The sequence below is a fragment of the Anser cygnoides genome, chromosome 2, assembly GCF_040182565.1.
Source record: "Anser cygnoides isolate HZ-2024a breed goose chromosome 2, Taihu_goose_T2T_genome, whole genome shotgun sequence".
NCBI lineage: Eukaryota > Metazoa > Chordata > Aves > Anseriformes > Anatidae > Anser > Anser cygnoides.
In genome coordinates, this window is record NC_089874.1 from 151529094 (window position 1) to 151536535 (window position 7442).

Consider the following 7442-nt stretch of genomic DNA (forward strand, 5'->3'; position numbering starts at 1 on the left):
TGGCCAGAGCTGGGCCAGTCGGTGAAGCTGGTGGCATCTCTGTGACACAGATTTAAGAAAAGGTAAAAAAGCACTGCACAGCAGCTGTGAGAGGGAAAATTTTGATAAAACCAGCCCCGCAGCCCCCGAGGTGAGTGCAGCAGGAGGGCAGGAGATGCTCCAGGCACGCAGCAGCAGTTCCCCTGCGGCCTGTGGAGAGGCCCCTGGTGGAGCAGGCTGTCCCCCTGCAGCCCACGGGTCCCACACGGAGCAGATCTCCACGCTGCAGCCCGTGGAGGAGCCCCCGGTGGAGCAGGTGGATGTGGCCTGGAGGAGGCTGCGGCCCATGGAGAGCCCCCGCAGGAGCAGGGGGTCTGGGGGGAGCTGCCGCCCGTGGGGGACCCGTGCTGGAGCAGTTTGCTCCTGGGGGATGGACCCCGTGGGACGGAGCCGTGTGGGAGCAGTTGTTGAAGAGCTGCAGCCCACGGGAAGGTTAACCCACCACAATGCCTTGGACCGAGGCACTAGGACAGCCAGAGAAAACTAAGAGAAGAAAACAAGTACACTTGCATTTATAGCAGTTCACTTGATTAGCTAACCAGTAAGCAAAAGGAAATCACTGTGTTACCGGAATGCAATAATAATTCTAGCCCTGGGAATATTTGTCACTTATTTAATACTTGTGTGCTTATTCTCAAGACACCGGTGTGTGTTTTAAATAGTTTCACAGAGAGACCTTTCCTGCAAAGACCTCACAAACATTCTAACACACTTTAAAATAAATCAGTTTTGATTATGGTGTTCTAAAATAAGATGTAAAAATCAAATGTGAGTATGAAGAATTTTCGCTAGAATTCAATGCTTTTTGGTGACATACTGTCTCAAAGACATCTTCGATATGTTTCCTGAGCTGGGAACTATCCATTTCTTACATAACACTTTCAGGAATAAAGCTGACCCAACCGACAACAAAGGAAATAATGAAGTTGGAGAAAAAACAACTGCAGGGTTTCGATGGAGTCTGCTAGGTTGGAAGGCACTCAAAAGCTCCAACGCAGGCTGGTAAACCTACTGCTTCTATCGGTTGTAAGTGAAGTATAGCAGCCCGGCCCGTGAAATAGAGAGCAACTCATTAAGGATTTAAAACAAACAATAGATTGAGTCATACTATATCATGCTATGCATGCACACGGTCTATTTGAACATGCAAATAGGGTTTCAGTAGGAAAACTACGTGTTACTCCCAGAGATCAATATTATTGACTTCAGTTATGTCCTGGGAATTTAAAAGTTTGCAAAATTAACAAAAATAAAGGATCGAGTGGTACTTCTGAGCCTTGTAAATAACAGGACTGCCTCCCTGCCAGAGATTCGGACATCGTACTCCTGTGGGTGACATAGCCCAGGCAATAAAATAGGGGCATCTCTTGGTACCTAGTGAATGGAGTCTGCCTCCACCTGTTTCCTCCTTCTTTTGCCAGCAGGATGGAAAACCAAGGGAGGAGTATTACACCATGGCAAGATCAAGCGGGCTGGATGCGGGGCATGAAAAAGCACTCAGGGCTTATCAAAATGGTGTCTATTAACAGCCATTCTCTGAACGGCAGAGCACAGCGAAATGAAACAGGTGAAAAGATGAAAGAGATGAAGCATTATCCCATGTAAGAAGCACCATACACTACAGCATGCAAACGTTGACTGGTAGTGCTGCTACTCTGGAGATTGTAACCAGAGAGTGGTTAAAGCTGATGGGCCGTATGTGAGGCTAAATGGAAGAGGCCATTAAGGTCTTTAATCTAGTGAAGGAAGTGAAATAATGAAGGACCAAGGTGGTCACGGGTAAGAACTACGTGAAGCTGAGCTTTGCAGCGAAGATGGCTTGTGCTTTTTGCAGAGGCTATTTGTGGTGTCAGTCTGCCCACGTGGCTGGGCAGTGGGATGGTGTCTCATTTGTCTGTGAGAAGAGGACGATTTTTCCACTGGAGTGACAGGCACCTGGATTTCTGAGCAACAGAGAAACACCGCTTGTGGATGACACCAGAGTCAACAGAATTAATACCTTCACCAACCTTGACTGCAGCTTTGGTATGAGCTACGAAATGGCTCTAAGAGTGTTAGTGGTGCTTGGCATTCCTTTCAGCTCTGCTGAACCCTGGCGATCCTGCATGGGACAGATAGTTTGAAGAAAGTAAAGACAACCACAGGAATGCATAACAGTGTTTCAAGATTTATTCAAATAAATGACAGAGAAAAAAAAAAAAAAGAGATCTCACTGCAACTTCTGAGTGGAAGTGTGGAAGTGCTTAGTCCAGAGAAGAGCTGCACTGATTCAGCTCAGCTGGCTCTTCCAAGCACTATTTCTTTACTACACAGATATGCCAGAGCCATCTGTGAGTGGGAAAAGCAAATCAGCGGGCCGCCACCAGTCTATCACACTTGTTGAGCACATCGAAATCAACTTCTATCTCAGGAAACAGAGGAAATCACTTGAGGAAGCTGTGCTGCTGCTTCTGATTTTAAACAAAGAGGAACTTGTTGAAAATACAAGGGGATGCCAGTCTGAAAGTGGTAATGATACACAGAGTTAACTTATTCCAAGGAAAAAGCACAAAAGACCTGGAATAAGGGAAAAAAAAAAACTTTTTTTTTTTTTTTTTTAATCAGTGAACTGAAAGGTAATGTCTTTTGAGAAGGTGAGCTCAAGAATAGAGGCTACTGAGAATAACTGAAATAGAGAATATTAAAGCCCGAGAGCAAATTTCCTCTATAGGAGGGAGAGATAGGCAGTGCAGTAAGAAAAAATATGTAGCTGTAAGGCTGCAACAGGTACTTTTTAAGAAAATGAAACTTCAAAAGGCAATAACTGAGACTGCATGTAGGTGCAGAGAACAAGAACATAGGAACCAATTTAGAAAAAGCAAATGAACAGAGTAAGAGGCATTAAAGACAAAAAGAAAATGGTCTATAAATATCTCAGAAGTAAGAAACAGACAAAGATAAGCGTAGATTTATTGCAGAATGTGGAAGGAGAGTTGCTAATGGATGATGCACACAGGACTGAAGTGTTCAATCCCTCTTTTTCTTGTCCTCACAAAGGAAGATTATTACTGCCAGAAATTATGCATTTAAATAAGTAGTCATGTGTACTAACCAAAATGGAAAAAACAATATTCATTATACGTAGTCAGCAGCAAAGGTCTACTCAGTCTTAAACCAGTGCTAAACAATCTCTGAACCAAGGCTGATTACCTGTGAGAAATAAAGTAGGTCAGAGGAAGTTGTAAAGGACTGGCGAGGCTACACATAGTGCCTGTATTCCCAGGATAGATCTGTACCTTGCTGCAACTGCCTGAAGCGATAGCTGGAGAAACTCTAAACTGTGCAACATCCACCCGTAGTAGCAGAGCTGGGAGGGAGTGGATGATATCCTAAGGTTTGGAAAAAGGATCAAGCCAAGAAAAAGGACCTCTTACTATCCGGTGCTCACTGCATTGTACGTAAAAGATTTACACCAACGTGATTGTAACTTCAGGGTCCAGTGACCTCAGTCAAAGGTGCAGGAGTTCAGAGTGTTTCATCTATGATTTTTACTTAATGAATTTGAATCTGCAAATTCTCAAACATTAATAAACACATAAAAATTTTGTTGTATGGTATCCTCTCTGGTAGTAAATTCAGATCTTGTTAAATATGCCCACTGTTGGCTTCTAATCATAGCTCTGATCAGTTATTCTGTCTATCTGTAGATCTACTGTATGTCAATAGTTTCTTTCTAATTGCCTTGGTTCTGCTTCCCTTCTGCCAGTGCTATCAATGAAAAGCCTGAGGCAGCTGATAGGAATATAATGGAAGCCTCCAAGCGATGAAGCAAGTCTTTTTACTGCATACATTACTGTCATTCTGGGCAGCTACATTTTTAGCTTGTGGATTCTCATATCCGTGTCTTATTAAAATGGTTATTTGTGTGCTGGTGCCACTACCAAGAGAATTTACTTCAGAACCATCCACAAAAAAAAAAATAAAAAAAAATCATCCTGCCCTACTGTGAGGCGTGTCTAATTACTGATATCAAAAGCAAACAGACAGTACCAGCCAAAGACCTGCACCGCCTGGTTTACGTAGCAGCAGGCAAGGCAAAAATGGCTTTGTGTTAGTATCTTTTCAATAGTTTATTTATAAACCAACGTAAGGTGTGACAGAGAAGGACTCTTAAGAAACCTGATGACTGTGATTTGAAGGATGAGGTCACTTCAGCAGGCTGTGACTGTGTTCCTGGACTGCACCCTGCCAGTGGTACGAACAGGGAGGCCTTGTCTCTGGGGCCCGTGAGCTGCTCGCCATCTCCTCAGCTGCAGGATCTCTGTGGCAGCAGCGTGGGGCACATCCACTGCCCGAGGCTTTGTGCCTCTGCAGCTGTGCAGAAGGGAGATCCTGGAGACAGTAGGGACACCAAAGCCGTAGAAATGGGTCTGTCATTCACCGACTCAATGATAACAGAGCAGCGAGCTTCTTTCTATTGCTGTTGGTCCCCGTTCACCTCTGTCACCATGGCTTGAAGGTTATTGCCAAGCAGGCAGGGTAACAGCTTCATCGAATAAACTGTGCAAGGGGTCAGGGGCTGACTCGCTTTCACTTGGTTCTACTTGTTTATCAGTTAATTCACTAAAATGTTGTGTGGTGTTAAAAACAAATAGTTCTAACCCCATCAGTAATTCGCTGACAGTTATGAAAATGCTTGTGCATGGAAAGTTGGCACTGATTTTGACAATTACGATATTATAAATAACTCACAAAACCCTAGTTCCTAAGAGAAGAATGGCTTCTGCTGGTGGTGTTTTATTTGAAGTGGCTTCCTTGATCGTACTAATCCCCTTGTGTGCTATCCTATGTGAACAGGATGGGCTGCAGCTGGTATCGGGTCTGCAAGCCTTCAGTCCCCAAACTGTGTAGACCCTATACTGGGGCACACTCGGCAGAAGTAACCCAGGGCCACTGCTACACGAAACGCTGTTGCTTGTTCCCTGTCATGAAATGTTTATTTCTGCTCCTGTGTCCACCCTGGCCTTGAGTAGTCACAAGTACTTGTCCCGCCGTGTAGCAACCTGCATTAGGAAGCCAAGGTTAAAGGTAACCAAGCAGGCAGCAGGGGTACGTCAGGCCTGGATCTGCTCACAGTCTGTCAGTCTGTGGCTGCCTGTGATAGTGTGTGGGGAAAGAATCACAGAATCATTAAGGCTGGAAAAGCCCTCCAAGACCACCTGGTCCAACCATCCCCTACCACCAATGTCACCCACTAAACCATGTCCCTAAGCCCCACGTCCAACCTTTTCTCGAACACCCCTAGGGACGGTGACTCCACCACCTCCCTGGGCAACCCGTCCCAGTGCCTGACTGCTCTTGCTGAGAAGAAGTGTCTCCTCATTTCCAGCCTGAACCTCCCCTGGCACAACTTGAGGCCATTCCCTCTGGTCCTATCACCGGTTACCTGTGAGAAGAGGCCGACCCCCAGCTCCCCACACCTTCCTTTCAGGTGGTTGCAGAGAGCAATAAGGTCTCCCCTGAGCCTCCTCTTCTCCAGACCAAACACCCCCAGCTCCCTCAGCCGCTCCTCACAGGACTTGTGCTCCAGGCCCTTCACCAGCTTCGTAGCCCTGCTCTGGGCACGCTCCAGGGCCTCGATGTCCTTCTGGTACTGAGGGGCCCAAAACTGAGCACACTACTCGAGGGGCGGCCTCACCAGAGCCGAGTACAAGGGGATGCTCACCTCCCCGGTCCTGCTGGCTGCACTGTTCCTGATACAAGCCAGGATGCCATTGGCCTTCTTGGCCACCTGGGCACACAGCTGGCTCATGTTCAGGTGAGTGCCAACCAACACCCCCAGATCCTTTTCCTCTGCAAATCTTCTGAGCCACTCTGCCCTATGCCTGTAGTGCTGCATGGGGTTGTTGTGGCCAAAGTGCAAGACCTGTCACTTAGCCATGTTGAACTTCATCCCATTGGCCTCTGCCCGTCGAGCCAACCTGGCCAGGCCCCTCTGCAGGGCCAGTCCAGGTGAGAGCACCACGTCCAGGCATGAGTGCTAGTCCGTGAGCCTGAGCCTGTGGCCAAGAAGGCCAACAGTATCCTGGGGTGCATTTGGAATAGTGCTGCCCACAGGTCAAGGGCGGTGATCCTGCCCCTCTGCTTGGCCCTGGTGAGGCCACACCTGGGGTATTGTGTCCAGTTCTGGGCTCCTCAGTACCAGAGGGACATGGAGCTACTGGAGTGAGTCCAGAGGAGGGCTACTAAGATGATGAGGGGACGGGAGCACCAGGCTGAGAGCTGGGCATGTTTATAGCCTGGAAAAAAGAAGACTGAGGGGAGACCTCCTCAATGTATATAAATATCTGAGGGGACGGTGTTGAGCGGATGGAGCCGGTCTCTTTTCAGCTGTGCCCAGCGACAGGACGAGGGGCAACAGGCACAAACTGAAGCACAGGAGGTTCTGGCTGAATACGAGGGTACACTTCTGTACTGTGAGGTGACAGAGCGCTGGGATAGGCTGCCCAAAGTTATGGAGTCTCCTTCTTTGGAGATACCCAAAACCTGCCTGGATGCCATTGTGTGCAATGTGCTTTGGGTGATCCTGCTCAGCAGGGGGGTTGGACTGGATGAAATCCAGAGGTCCCTGCCAACCTCAGCCATTCTGTGACTGTGTGACTGTGATACTGTGGGATTCTGTGGGATTCTGTGGGATTCTGTGGGATTCTGTGGCTGTGTGACTGTACAATTCTGTGACTGAGGTCAACTGTATGAGGTTCAACAAAGCCAAGTGCCGGGTCCTGCACCCGGGGCACAACAACCCCAAGCAGCGCTACAGGCTGGGAGATGAGTGGTTGGAAAGCTGTCTGGCTGAGAAGGACCTGGGAGTACTGGTTGATAGTCGGCTGAATATGAGCCAGCAGTGTGCTCAGGTGGCCAAGAAGGCCAACAGCATCCTGGCTTGTATAAGAAGCAGTGTGGCCAGCAGGGCTAGGGAAGTGATTGTCCCCCTTTACTTGGCTCTGATGAGGCCGCACCTTGAGTACTGTGTTCAGTTTTGGGCCCCTTGCTACAAGAAGGACATGGAGGTTCTCGAGAGAGTCCAGAGAAGGGCAACGAAGGTGGTGAGGAGTCTGGAGAACAAGGCTTACGAGGAGTGGCTGAGGGAGCTGGGGTTGTTCAGCCTGGAGAAGGGGAGGCTCAGGGGCGACCTTATCACTCTCTACAGGTACCTTAAAGGAGGCTGTATAGAGGTGGGGGTTGGTCTATTCTCCCACGTGCCTGGTGACAGGACGAGGGGGAATGGGCTAAAGTTGCGCCAGGGGAGGTTTAGGTTGGATATTAGGAAGAACTTCTTTACTGAAAGGGTTGTTAGGCATTGGAATGGGCTGCCCGGGGAAGTGGTTGAGTCACCACCCCTGGAGGTCTTTAAAAGACGTTCA